The sequence below is a fragment of the Crocuta crocuta genome, unplaced genomic scaffold (assembly GCF_008692635.1).
Source record: "Crocuta crocuta isolate KB4526 unplaced genomic scaffold, BGI_CrCroc_1.0 scaffold477, whole genome shotgun sequence".
Classification (NCBI taxonomy): domain Eukaryota; kingdom Metazoa; phylum Chordata; class Mammalia; order Carnivora; family Hyaenidae; genus Crocuta; species Crocuta crocuta.
Genome location: NW_027530193.1, coordinates 434,111 through 448,225, shown reverse-complemented (window position 1 = coordinate 448,225; position 14,115 = coordinate 434,111). Strand labels below are relative to the sequence as shown.

At 46.7% G+C, this 14,115-nt stretch overlaps 1 protein-coding gene and 1 long non-coding RNA gene across 3 annotated transcripts in view; one reads left to right on the top strand and one right to left on the bottom strand.

Moving 5' to 3' along the window:
- Positions 1-537: 537 nt before the first annotated feature.
- LOC144232427 (uncharacterized) lies at positions 538-13,744 on the bottom strand. Of its 2 annotated transcripts, none has more exons than XR_013335390.1 (3): positions 13,688-13,744; positions 3,359-3,522; positions 538-769 (listed from the first exon to the last, which is right to left on the bottom strand). It is a non-coding gene; the product is annotated as an uncharacterized LOC144232427 (long non-coding RNA). The 2 variants fall into 2 exon arrangements; XR_013335389.1 differs by lacking the exon at positions 538-769 and adding an exon at positions 1,720-2,826.
- Positions 13,745-13,903: 159 nt separating this feature from the next.
- OSER1 (oxidative stress responsive serine rich 1) overlaps positions 13,904-14,115 on the top strand; it is a 13,194-nt gene continuing 12,982 nt past the window's right edge. The window contains exon 1 of the mRNA XM_077765260.1: positions 13,904-14,070. The gene's annotated coding sequence lies outside the window, so the exon portion shown is untranslated. The remainder of the gene's footprint in view (positions 14,071-14,115) is intronic.

The window sequence follows — 14,115 nt, the reverse complement described above, 5'->3', positions numbered from 1 at the left end:
AAAGCAGCGAGAGAGAGTGAGAGAGAGAGAGAAAGAGAGAAAGATCAGTGAGTCTCTACCCTGAGAATCAGCATTTTAAAAAACTCTTCCCATGATTCTAATGTGCTGTCTAGCTTGAGACCTTGTCAATAAATGGACCAGAAGATTGAATCCGTTTGTTTGGAATAAGCCAAACTTTCTGTATTTTGAAAGCTCCTCCAGGGTACTATGATACCACTGCCCTAGGGTTTTGCTACTCAGAGTATCTCCTGAAGTATCAGCACACAGCTCTGGGAGCTTGGGAGAAATGCAGAATCTCAGGTTCTACCCCAGACCTCCTAATTTAACCCCCCAGGAGATTAGCACACGCATTAGTGTGGAAGGCACTACTCCAGGCACCCAGGCTCTTTTTCGGAGGACAGCCAATTAGGTCCTTCAACTGGGGCCGGCTCATCTTCTCTCTGTCCCCGTCCACCCTCCTGAAGCTGCAGGAAGTTTTCTAGTGTCACTAGCATAATCTGTCCTCAAAGGTCTGGGCCTTGATGCCCCCGTGCCGTGGCCATCTGTTCATGGACACTTTGTTTCGTATGCGCATGCGCATGGTTTGATGAATCAACAGGGGACTTGCAGGCCTATCTTGCCAGGGAAGGACATCACAGATGCTGGGTACTGTCTTGGGGGCAGACCATGGGATTGGGTGCCTCACCTGAAGATCTAAAGCTCTTTAGATCTGTAGGTTGGAAATGAAGGCCGACTTGCTTTGTGAGGTTCTGGGACCAATCAGAGGAGCCTACAGAGAGGGAGGATGCAGTTCAATAGAGGGAAAGGTTTCAAACAAGCAGAGTTCAAATCTAGGGTAGTAAACTTCCTGTTCTCTGAGGAGGACAAACAAATGTGGAATGGTCTCCATTCAGGGGCACCTGGAGGCAGCCTCTGGATGGTACGTGAACTGGAAGGAGAACTCTCCTCCACGCAGGCCCTCGGAGGCTGGGAGGCTGGGTCAAGAATTGCTTGGGAAGCAAAATGATTCAGGGTTCTTCTGTGAAGAAGAATCACACATGAAGGTAGTTTGCTTAGACACAAATGATGGTTTCTGCATGAAATAATTTCTGTGTTGATCTCCACTAGTTTGAAAGCTGGAGGTCAGTGGCTGGGCTGCCTGCAGAGCCCACAGCACCTGGCACGGATGCAGCAGCAGCTGTCCAGTAAATAAGTGTTAACTTACAAGTAAATGGCTGAAAGCGAGCATTAATCTATTTGTCTCTCATTGGTGATTTCTGTGCACTGTAGGACAATGTGGCATCCTTTTTTGCCCTTTAAAGCATCTTTGTCAGGTGTTCAATTTGTCCATTTTTCTGCTGGCTTTCTCATTAAGTGCTAATTCTTTTTCATCCAGCTTGTATCTGCATGGTATTCCTTGTAATGGCAAAACAACTCAAATATCCTAAGTGGCCCACCAAAGGGGGTTGTTAAATCATTCCGGGGCTCTCTTCCCACAAAGCTCATCCAACAATCCAAGTTAAGTACCTCTTATCTGGAAGGATCCCAACAAGATGCCAACAGCATGATCTCCAAGCCGGTGTTCTCCACGAACTACTTTGTGCTTGGCTGTACCTTGTTTTGCTGTGTGTGTGTGTGTGTGTGTGTGTGTGTGTGTGTGTTTCCTGTTCTGAACATCTACTACTTTTGAATAAGAAAAACCAACCAGCAGATATTGGACTGGTTTTAAACTCTATTTTAGATCTCTCTTTTATTTTAGCCAGCTTTATCTAGTTGGCAATGTTATTATTTGAGATAATTGCACATTGAAAACCAGAGCGGATGCTTCCAATAACCATTTAACAAGGAAGCTGAGGCCCAGAGAAAGAGAGTTATCTGTCCCAGGGTTTATGAGACAAGAGCAGAACTCAGCCCGATTTGCAGATGGGTGTTCTTTCTCATAGATCACTCCCTTCCCTTCCCTTCCCATGATGGTTCCCATGAACCTCTCCCTGTTTTCTCTCACGAAGATAGCAATGCAGGGGTGTCTCAGGCATTCTTGGCCTTACAGATTGGATGCTTCATTTCACTGACATGACTTGCGTGGATTCCAGAGTGGAGAGGGCGCATCACACCAGGCAACCTCCACACTGCCTTTGCTCACTGGTTAACATAACAGGTCGCAGATTAGAAGTCCTGTTCCTGGCACGAGGCCAGGAGCTGTCTGCCCACATTGTAAGTCTGCTGTTGGGTGATCTGCAAAGGCTGCAGGCAAGTCTGTGCCATTTCTGCCACGTGGGGCACTTTCTGGGGAGCACCCAGGATTCTTGAGAGGTTCTCCATGCACACTTCCTCCAGGCTGGCTCCGACTCCTGTGAGCTAAGTGAAAGGTGTAGGGCACTTCTCCAGGAGTCCTTGACATGCTGAGCAGCTCTTAGGACTGGGCTCCATTCCTTTTCCATTTGACAGGACCCAGCAGAGGGAAGGTGAAAGCATTCATGCCGCATCAGAACCTATGCCAGCAGCTTCAGGCTCTGCAGGAGCACCAGGGGCCCGGCTCAGCTGTGGCAGGCTGGGAAATTCACAGAGTGAATAGATCTCAGGGTTCACAGCTGAGAAACGAGCATGAGGATTTTTTGTGTTTTGTTTTCCTGGCATTTGGGCAGATGAGTTCATGGTGGGTATTCTAGGCGTTCTGAAGTCAGCTGCAAAATACATTTCATTTTGGGGCCCTGGTCTGTGATAAAGAATATCTATGGGCTAATATGATTCTTAGAGGTGGCTCCTGGGTCTGAGTGTCCACTGGGAGAAGGTGCTTTGGAAGTGCAGTAGAGAAATTCTGAAGGCCAGACGATGAGAGACTTGAACCTGAAACATTGACAGATTCTCAAGGCCCACACTGAGGAATTATTTCTACACTTTATCAGGGAAAGACAAACAGGCACTTACATGACTCTTTTTTTTTTTTTTAATGCTTATTGAGAGCGAGCACCTGTGGGAGCAGGGGAGGGGCAGAGAGAGAGGGAGAGAGAATTCCAAGCAGGCTCTGCACATCAGCGCAGAGCCCGACACGGGGCTTGAACTCACAAACCATGAGATCATGACCTGAACTGAAATCAAGAGTTGGGCATTTAACCAACTGAGCCACCCAGAAGCCCCTACATGGCTAAATCTTAAGGACAGATTGCATAGTAATAATCAAAGAGGTGTTGCTTTAAGAAAAATCTTCAGTGGCTTTACCAGACAATTATAAAACTGAGGCTCAGGGAGTGCGGTATTTGCCCGAGGGCCCACACTGGGGAGCCAAGTCCCACAGTCCACTCCCCTAGAGTCGCAGGAGCAGGTCCCGGCCACAGGCTCTAACAACCAGGGGCCCACCACGCCTGCCCAGTGCTCCTACCTGTGCCCTTCAACTCCTCTTCAGCAGAGCCGGTACTCCTGCCCTCAAGGTCATTTTCCTCCTTCTGGCTCTCCTTTGTTGCAGGCAAAGGTCAGGCTTTAGGTTTGAGATCTGACCCTGTCACTCCCCAGTTCAACTAGTGGCTTCGCCTCTCTGGGCCCCATCTGTAAAATGGAAATAAATGTACCTAACTCCAGAACGGTTTTGAGACTCACAGCAATCACATTTATGAATGCATTTTGTAAAATATAAAGCACTTAACAATGTTAGTTGACTTTATTTTTTTTAATGTTTATTTTTGAGAAAGACAAAGAGGGGGAGGGGCAGAGAGACACACACACACACACACACACACACACACACACACACACAGAATCCAAAGCAGGCTCCAAGCTCTGAGCTGTCAGCACAGAGTGCGATGTGGGACTCAAACCCATGAACCATGAGATCATGACCTGAGCCAAAGTCACACACTTAACTACTCAGCCACCCAGGTGCCCCTAGTTGATTTTTACTAGAGCAAAATAAAACTCTAGCTCTCTTCCCATTGGGTTGGTTAGAATGAACACTGCTGGGGTGACTGAATGGAAACTGGAATCTGAAACATTGTACAAAGATGTGCAATATATTGCAATGTGCCGAGAAGGCCACACAGAGTTCAGAAAATGGGTCAGTCCACCTAAGCTAGTACCTTACCTGAGTCAGGTTCTCGTAGAACTTTTACTGGGCTCTGGGACCTGTGCTGTCAAAATGCTAAACATCTTAGGGCAGAGGAACAGGGAAACAAGTGAAGGTATTGCCAGCACCATGGATTGTATTTCTACTCACAGGAAAATGAACAGGGCAGTGAGCAAGTTAATAGTCCTTCTAGGGCTTATGGGAGTGCTCAGTTAATTTATTAACATTATAAAAAGTAAGGTATGCAGAAGCACGTGGGGCAAAGTTCCATCTCCTACCATCCCAGTGAAATGCAGTAAAGCCTTGTAAAGAATAGCAGCAACAGGGGCGCCTGGGTGGCTCAGTCGGTTAAGTGTCTGACTTCGGCTCAGGTCATGATCTCATGGTTCATGGGTTCGAGCCCCACGCTGGGCTCTGTGCTGATAGCTAGCTCAGAGTATGGAGCCTGTTTTGGATTCTGTGTCTCCCTCTCTTTCTGACCCTCCCCTGCTCATGTTGTCTCTCTCTCAGAAATAAATAAAAAACATTAAAAAAAAAAAAAGAACAGCAGCTACAATGGGCAGACTTAAGCTCATGCTCATGCTGGAGAGGGTGTAGTGAGGGGGGCCCTGAGTGTGTGAGTGGTTGTTAACCTTGCCTTTATGTAATTTCTCTGTACGTTGCTGGAGACTTTAAAGATCCCATCCCTTCTCCAGGCATAAAATTCTACTCTAAGAAAAGAATCAGGCTAGTGGTCAGATGTAGATATAGACACACACAAACACACATTTTATATGCACATATACACATAAAGAAGGATTTTCAGCTCTGAACTCTTTATTATAGCAAATGTACACACACCAACTGTCCAAAAATAGAGGAATGGTCAACTACAGAAGAAATTGTGAATATATTTAAATGATGGGCAATTATACAGTCTTGAAAATCATGTTTTTGAGGAATATTTGTGACCTGGAAAATGCTTACAACAGATAATCAGAAGACACAGAATTTTAAACTGTATTCACTTTATCAGCAATTAAAATACATACATTTAAAATAACAGTAATATTAATAATGGCAGCTACGAGGTACTATGAGTCAGGCAGTGTCCGAGCCCATTATTGACTCAATTCTGTCCAAGCCCTCGGCGATGGGCACTATCATTATCCCCATTTTTCAGAAAAGTACACGGAAGCACAGAAAAGGCTTGGGCAGCATGTCCAGGGCCACACTCAGGGGTGGGTGTGGTGAAGACAGACTGTTAACAGAGTGGGTCTGGCTCTTAGGCACCCTGCAGCCCTGCGACAAAAATGCTCACAGTCATTCCCACGTCCTGGGGCTGAAGGACATACGATTTTCTTCTTTATATTTTCAAATTTTCTATAGAGGCACATTTTTCTTTTGTGAAAATTATCTTTTATTAAAAAAAATAATGTATTATACATTAAAAATACTTCCAAAGTACCAGGGGTATGAAATAACCTAGGAGCCAGATGGATGGGAGGTGGTGAATCAGATCCAGTTTGATCCAGCACAGTAGAAAGGAATCAGAAAAGGCCAGAAGACTAGGCTCAGCGGGAAAGATAACTCATTAGATTCTGAACACATCTCATTTCACCAGGTGTTGTGGAACATCCATGTAGAGGCAACCAGCAGGACACAGGACACAGAGGTACGGTGAGGGGTGCAGGGGCCAAGGGCAGGCTGCCCCAAGATGGCCATTTTGACAAGATTATTGTGAGCCAAAGTCAATGGAGACCCTGTGAGCTCAAGAGAAACTTTTGCTCCTCCCTTAACTGTACAGCAGAATCTAAATTGGGGATCTTTCCCAGAATATGGGTTTTTAGCAGAGATAAACTTTATCTGAGTGACCCATCTGCATGGCAGGACAGACATCTCATTACCAACATCTACTTTTCTTATCACCCTGGGAAGCGCACTCTTTTCCTCTGAAGTCCCATGCTCCGGCCTTCTTCTTACTTAAGGATGACATATGCATTCATTCTGGCTGGCTGTGTGGAACCCTGGACGTATGTCCCCAATCCCTTTCTTTGGGTGACAGCAACCCATCTTTTCCTTTGGAGAAGTACCCTACCTGTTCTCTGTAGTGCTTGTGAGATGGGCAATCAAAGTGCCTGGCTATCCAAGAAGCGGGCACATCTATCAAGCTAAAGGAGAACATTTCTTGAGGTCAAAACCTGTACTTCTGTTGCAGACGCTTCGCGATTCTTAGTGAGCCCGCAGCGCCCCCAGCCACTTAGTGAGTGGCCTCTGCTGCTTGGGGAGCCACTGCTCAGCGCTGAGTCTGAAATTTCATTTTCTTGAGTCCATAGTGAGATAAGAGTCTTAAAATCTGGCTTTTGGGGGCAGAAAAAAGGGTGTCCTCATTTCCAAACTCTTTATAGATCAAGAGCACAAACTGAGGGTGAGAGGATAGAGACTTTCTAGAAGTCACAGTGTGGAGGTGACGCACTAAGATTAAAGACAAGTTCGCATAAAAGGCCTTCTGGGCCTGCCCGGGAGAAAGAGAAGGACAAGAATTCAGATGCAAGTGGTCTGGCCCCGCCCTTCTCTAAGGCCAAATCCCTTGCCTGGGGCTCAGAAGCATCTAGACAGGCTTGGAGGACACGGGTGCCCCACCCCCCGAGCACAGCCGGGGGAGAGCACAGGCCGCTCAGAGAAGACCCACGCTGGCTGGGCCGTGGCACCAGGTTGGCACCCAGGCTGTACAAGCAGCCCCCGGAGAGGATGTGAGTGACAAGAGATCTTCCCTCCCCTTCACCAGTCACCATGCTAGGGACCTGGAAGTGTACGCCTGTCCCAGTGATGTGCAGAGTAGATGAAAGGTCAGGAGACAAGCCGTGAGGACTGTGGCACACAAGGACCTCGTGACTACAGACACTGGCACTTTCCATGATTTTGCTGAGGAACGAAATCAAGCCAGCTCCATCTTGGTGGGCCCCACCAGAATCCATAACGCCTAGGGACAAGTCTAGGGCAGCCACACTGCAGCAGAGACCTGCAAAGGGGAGGGAACACATCTGAACCACAAAGCTCATCTGCTGCCCCCTCCTCCTACCCAGATGCCACCCTGGGTGGGGGAGGAGGGAGAATGGAAGGAGAAGAGGGAGGGGAGAAAACTCTGAAATACTGCATATTTGCACAAAACTGTGTGTGATCTGGAAGGGAGGGGAGCCCCCCAGGGTTGGGAGGGATGGAAGTCTGAGCAAGGTGACCCCGCATGAAATGCTGGAAGTTGTGTAGTTTCACACCCGAGGAGCAGCAGGTAAAATGTGATGCTGCTAAGGGGCCAAACGAGGAACCGGACTGCTGTACAGGGGGACACAGAAGAATGAAAAATGCGTGGGACCAAATCACTCTGAAGACGATGCCCCAGAGCGGCTGCCTGGGAACTCCTGGCACCTCAGAGAAGCTCTGGTCTCCAGTCTGAGAAAGCCTGGCTGTTCTGCACTCCCTTTTGCAGAGTGAACTTTCTAGTGGCCTTTCCAAGAGAGTCACAGCGTCATCCCAGGATGACAAGGATGTGAGATGGGAAGGGGAGCAGGGCAAGGTCCTTGATGACCAGCAACTGGCCAGAGGAGGAGCGGCAAAGAGCATGGCTCTGGGTGCAGGGCCACACAAGCTAGGAGGGAAGTGGAGTTAAGAGGGAGGTCATGTCCAGTGTCAGACATTGCTCAGAACTCAAGCAACATTAAGAACCTAGAAAGAGACACTAGTTTCGGCAACAAAAAAAGTTCCCCATGACCTTGGCAAGAAGTGGATAGAAGGCAGGCTACAGTGGGCTGGAGAGAGAGAGAACCAAAGAAGTAGAGACACTGACTATGGTTCTAAAGGGGGTTGGGGTGGGAAAGGACAGGGCTTTAGGAGGAGATCTGGGTAGTACGGGGCTTTGTAGGCTTGGTTTTGTATTTTTTTCCCCATTGTTTTTGTTTTTTTAAAAGATGAGGGAAGACACGGTATGTGTTTGCATGTATGGAAAAATGGAGTCAGCGTCCTGAGAATTGGGGCAAGATGGGAAGCGAAGTGGTATCAGAGCAGGGACTGGTCTTAGAGAAAAGGGGTAGGCATGGCTCTAGAGACAGGCTAAGAGGAAAGGACACAGAACAGGACCTCATATCCAACAGCTTCTGAGGACACAGGTGCACCTTTCTAGTGAAACCTTTTCTTTTTCCCTCGGCAGAATTAGAAGTTCATGAATGTATAAGCAGAGAATGAAGAAATACTTTGACAAATGGTAGCTAAGCATCAACGCCTGGGAGGGAAGACTGGTTAAGAGACCACGCAGGGCAAGGAAAGAATTCTTGGAGTCAGGAAACCATAATACAACAGTTCAAAATGTAGAATAAGTAGAAGACTTATTCAAGACTTAAATGAAAAAACTCAACCCAGCCATTGTGAAATTGGCAGATGTGGTAAATCAATGCCTTAATAAAGGCTTAGCTCAACAGCCTTGAGCAGGGGCTCTTTAGATTTTTGGTTGTTGTTTTGCCTAAGTAATACATTGCCAGGGTCCAAAACTCAAGAACACAAGGTCCAGGCTGTCTCCACCTCAACCCAGGCCTCCACAGGGCCGTCCCATAGATTTCTCAAGTTCAGTGGGACTAAATGGAGCTCCTCATGGAGAGGGCTCTCACTCCAGGCAGGTGGTGAGAGCAGGCTTTAGCCAGACAACCTTGGTTCAAATTCTAGCTCCGGCACGTACTAGCTGTGTGACCTCAGGCAAGTTACCGTGCTTTGCTTTCAGTTTCCTCATGTGGAAAATAAAGATGATAAAGGTAATTTCATAAGACTATTGTGAGGATTAGATGGAGTTTGCTGACATGTATCAAGAGTTCTAAACGTTCTAGCTTTTATTATTATCCTCCATTTAAATATTGTTTTTCATCTGTTCCCTGTCAACAGGATTCATTAGGATTACATTAGAAACATACCCAATCAGTGGCTCATCCAGAAAGCAGATTTTCATTGTCCATTTTTGCTCACATTTAATCTCTCACCAAAGCTCAATGTATACGCCTTTCAATCTGCTAACGTGATCTCCATTTTTACGGCCACCTGCTCTTCAGATCTCTTCCAACTCAGGACTGGATCACTGTGCCATCCAGGCTGAAACCACAGTAATCGTTCTAAAACAAAATGGTCATTTCTCTTCTCTTCCATAGTCCCTACGATTCTGACAACTTCCTTGACAGGGCCTCTAAGATGAAGACCCTTCACGATGGGTGTGCTTTCAATGTGCTCTTTAAACTCCTTATGCCCCAAATTAAATTCACCCCATTCCTTAAACTTACTGGCTTCCTGGATCTCCCTCCCTGGTGAATGGTGCCACCTACTGGCCACTCATTCACTCTGACCAGCATGCCCAGCCAAGTGCGCTAATTTTAGATGCCAGGGCTCCTTAGATGCCTCTCCCTGCTTTAGCCACTGTTCCAGTTCTGGCCTTCATTTACTTTACTTCAAATGTCTTCAAACTGGCCTCTTTTACATCCCCCTCCTTCCTCATCTGCTTTCTAAGAGGCTGCCAGGGTGAAATAAATGGCTGGCACGTCACTTTTTTGCTTAAGGACAGAATGCTAAAGAGAATTTCACACAATCCTCTCCTTGAGTTGGCTTGGATGCTCTCCACTCTCATCCCAGTCCCTTCTCACTCCCTAGGTCTAATGTCTGCCTTTCAAAACCGTTTAGATAGAGCTTCCTCCAGGAAGCCTTGTCTGGGACATCCCTCTGTACCTCCAGACCAGGCCAGGCAACCCTTCTGGATGCCCCCACAGCGTCCTGTGCCTCTGTTATACACAACCCTGGGCAAGCAGCAGGTAGTCGCTAAAGTCTGTGGAAAGAAGAGTGGGAACGGAGGACAAGCAAGGAAGCGTGACATACCACAGTGCCACCGCAGAGACCAGGACGCGGCTCTCTTTTTCTCTCCCAGACCTCCAAAATGACACCACACACTCACTACCCTCTACGGAATTGCTTTGGTAATGGGAGTATTTCATAACAGGATAACAGTGGAGATTAAAAATATTTAAATAGTTTCTGGCACATAGTGTGCAGTCAAGGATTTCACTTGACCAGTAATTAGAGCGCCAACTCTGTGCCAGGTAAGAGTTTGGGCCCTGAGGATACACTGTATTTTCATCAACTCTAAGACACCATCATTTTATTTTATTTTATTTAAAAAAAATTTTTTTAATGTTTTATTTATTTCTAGGAGAGAGAGAGAGAGACAGCGTGAGCAGGGGAGGGTCAGAGAGAGAGGGAGACACAGAATCCGAAGCAGGCTCCAGGCTCTGAGCTGGCAGTCAGCACAGAGCCTGATGCGGGGCTCGAACCCACGAATCACGAGATCATGACCTAAGCGAAAGTCGGACGCTTAACCGACTAAGCCACCCAGGCGCCCCAAAGACACCATCATTTTAAAGCTTCCCTATATTTTGTAGGTATAATTAAGAAAAAAAAAACAAAAACCAAATACTACCAGGACACAACTATCAATTATAGGACACATCCAGATTTTTAGAGTGCTGAACTGTGGGAAAGATCATCTTAGATTCAATAAGAAAAGCAGTGATAAACAAAAGAGACAAAGTCTCTGTTCTCAGGTCACTTCTATTGTAGTGACAGGAGCAGTAATGAATATATATTGTCAGGAGGTATTAGGTGCTATAATGAAAAATAAAGCCAGCTGAAGGGATACAAATGAAGGGGCTTTATGGGGTAGCCAGGAAAGGTCCTGACAGGGAACTAATAGGAGCAGAGACTCGAATGAAGAGAAGAGTCATGGGTAAACCATGTTCCAAGCAGAGGGAACATCAAATACAAAACACTTGAGAGGGAAATGTGCTTGGTGAGTTCAGTACAGGCAACTCAAGTGTAGCTGGCACAGTCCCAGACCCTGGGCAACCAATTTCCTCAAGCCCAATGTATTTCATAGATGATCAACTTGTCTGATCTACATAGGGTATATAAAGGAGAGACGGGTTGATGCTAAGAAAAGTGATGTAACTCAGTGATCAGTAAGGTGGGTGTAGAGTCAGATGGCCTAGATTTGAATTCCAATTCTACCACTTTCAAGCTGTGTAGCCTTGGACAAGTTATCTAACTGCTCTGATCCTTAGTTTCCTTAGCTGTAAAATGAGGAAACAAATAGCAACTGCTTTGCAAATTAGTTATGAAGATAAAATGAAACAATCCTTGTAAATCAGAATTGAAATGATCATTATCATCACCATCTTCTACTCCAAAGTTATTTTAAAATTGTATCAGGTAAAAAATAAATAAATTTATCTGAGCCTTAAAACATTTTAAGACCACAATTCCAGATTACCAACGGGTAGGATGGCAGTCACATTGTTGGGAAAATAATTTTTTTAAGGTTTTGAACTTGCCTTCTCCAAAGTTATTTTATTTATTTATGAGAAAGTGCATGCGTGCAGGGAGAGGCAGAGAGAGAAAGAGACAAAGGAGGTAGGGGAAAATCTTAAGCAGGCTATCATGACCTTGAGATCATGAACTGAGCCAAAATCAAGAGTTGAATGCTTAGCGGACTGAGCCACCCAGGTGCCCCCAAAGTTATCTTTTAAAGTCAAAAGTTATCTTCCTACGTAGACAGATTGTTTTTGCAGTATAAGTTGATGAAATGAAGTCTCCTCTATTCAATCAGTTAGAAGGTAGATGAAATAAGAAATAAGTACTGCTAAGGGAATTTTATAGCTACTATAGCTTTCTGATTAAATGACATTGCTATGTGTATTATGTTAATACCAAGTCAATTTCCTAAATACATATAAAGTTCTCATAAGTTCAGGGGCTTTTCCATGGCTAGAAAGACCCTGTGTTGCTAAAACAGGAGGCGTATCTGGCTTTTTGTTCCCTCAGATCACATGTTTCGTAGCTTCTCTTAATCAGTCATGAGGTACCACACAATGAGACAGGTCTATCAGAAGTAATGACTTGAAGTTTCAGGCCACAGTAAATGGTGTGAGTTAACAGACTTTGGTTTTCCCAAGAGGCTCTCACCTTCCAAATACTCCCCAAGTAATGAGCCACATTCTCAGGAAGCATCTGACTTTATGATGGAGCTATGCTTATGCGAAGCACTTAAAATTTTTTTGGTTGTTAGTATTTAATGCCATAATGGATGGAACTTAGGTAGAATGAAGAATTCACCAAAATTGTATTTAGCATGTACTAACCTCCAGGAATTGTTTGACTTTGGAGACCTGACACAGTCCTTGCCCTCAACTATGACAGCTTAATAACACATATTTAGTCTTGATGCAACTCACTTCACAACTTCTGAGAAAAAAAATGCACATTTTCATCTCCTTTATTCTTTCCTAAGAGATATTGAGAAAAGGGCAGCAGGCTTTTGAGATATATTATATCCTGACTCAGTCACTTACTAGCACTGGGTGACAGGACAAGGAGGAGCTAGAACAAGTGATCTGAGTCCCAGGCATCCTCATCTGTAATATGTATAAAATCCCAGGAATATTAAATGAGAGAACATGCACACAGCTGCTGCATGGCAGAGAGAAGCCGTTAGTATCAGCATCATTAGATATGATGTTGGAACTTTACAGTAAACAAGTTTTTTCATCCCTGTCAATTATTGAGCCTTTGGTATGAACAAGGAGAATTTAAAATGTTATACCCCGGGCCCACTACACGCTTTATGCTTAACAATCTTATACAATGACCTGTCCATTCCATTCCCAGACGTGTATCAGGTATTCCAAAGTCTGGTTAAGTTGGACAGACTGGACTACTTCCTGCAGCGTCTCTAGTTAGGGGACTACACCTAAGGATCAATTAAGTGGGGGTGGAAGGGCCCAATTTGGGTTCAGGTAACAACCCTCACGCTGGTGCTGGGCCCCAACCAATTCTAGATAATTCTATGCAGGAAAGTGATCTTTCCCACAAGACTCGGGGCAGTACAAACGTGAATCTAGGCATGGTGAGTGATGAGAGGCACAGCTGGTTCAGTGGAACCAGTCCCCGCGGCGGGAGGGGGCTGCAACTGTTGCACACCTCACCCCTTCTTTGCTTTCATTTGAGCAACCGTCAGGCTCATAAAAATGGAAAGATTCCTGAAAATCACCTACTTGGGTGAACTGCCCTATAAAGGTTTTTGCAAAATTCATTGTGTGTGTGTGTGTGCGCGCGCATTTCTCCGTCGCGTTCTTATTAGATTTTTAAAGGAGTCCATGCCTTGGGGTGGGGTGGGGGGAAGATTCGCCGATATATGTAGTCTAACTTCCTCCTCACTTAACAGTTGGAGAAACTGAGGCCCAGGCAGGTAACAGCATCTGTCTCAGGTCAAACAACAGGGGCACTAGAGCCATTCCGACTCCGGCCTCACATTCATAGCCCTGATACCTCTTCGCTTCTCTGCAGGCCTTAAAAGATGCCCAGGAGACGACGGCTGGTGTCCGAGCTCTGGAGATGTCGCAAGAGGTCCGCTTCCTTAGCACCGAGGAGACTCTGGCAAGAGATCAGCGGGGCTCCGGTGCCGCGAAGATTCCCCTACGCTGGCTCAGGCACCGGAATTTCCGATGCCTTCGTGACTCCAGGGCGAGTCCGAGCGCAGGAAGACCTCGGGAAGTGAGGCTGCTGAGCAACAGCGAAGAACAGCGCCTACTCACTCACCTGACCGACAGGAGGAAGCGGGCACGCCCCAAACGCGAGTCCGCAGCGAATCCTCCTAGGACGGGGGAATCAGCGAGGAGAATAACAGGAAATGACGTAAGCTGCACGTGCTTCCGAGAGGGGCGGGTGCGGGGTGTTTGAGAGGCAGGGCAGCCGCCTTGCGCTTGCGCAGCCACCGCCTACCGCGCTGCAGAGTCACTGGGCTAGGAGGAGCATGAGCCGGAGGCGGGGCGTGTGCTTGAGTGACGCAGGCGCAGTGCGACCCCGGAGGCGCGGGCTGCCCCCTCCGCGGGTTTGGATCCGGGTCAGTCGGGCGCAGCGATCGGGGAGAGACGAACTGAACCGACGGGACTGGATCCCCGGAGCGCCCCAGCTGCGAGGAGGTGAGTACGTGGACGTGATGGGGAGGGGCCGTGGCACCGCGTTTC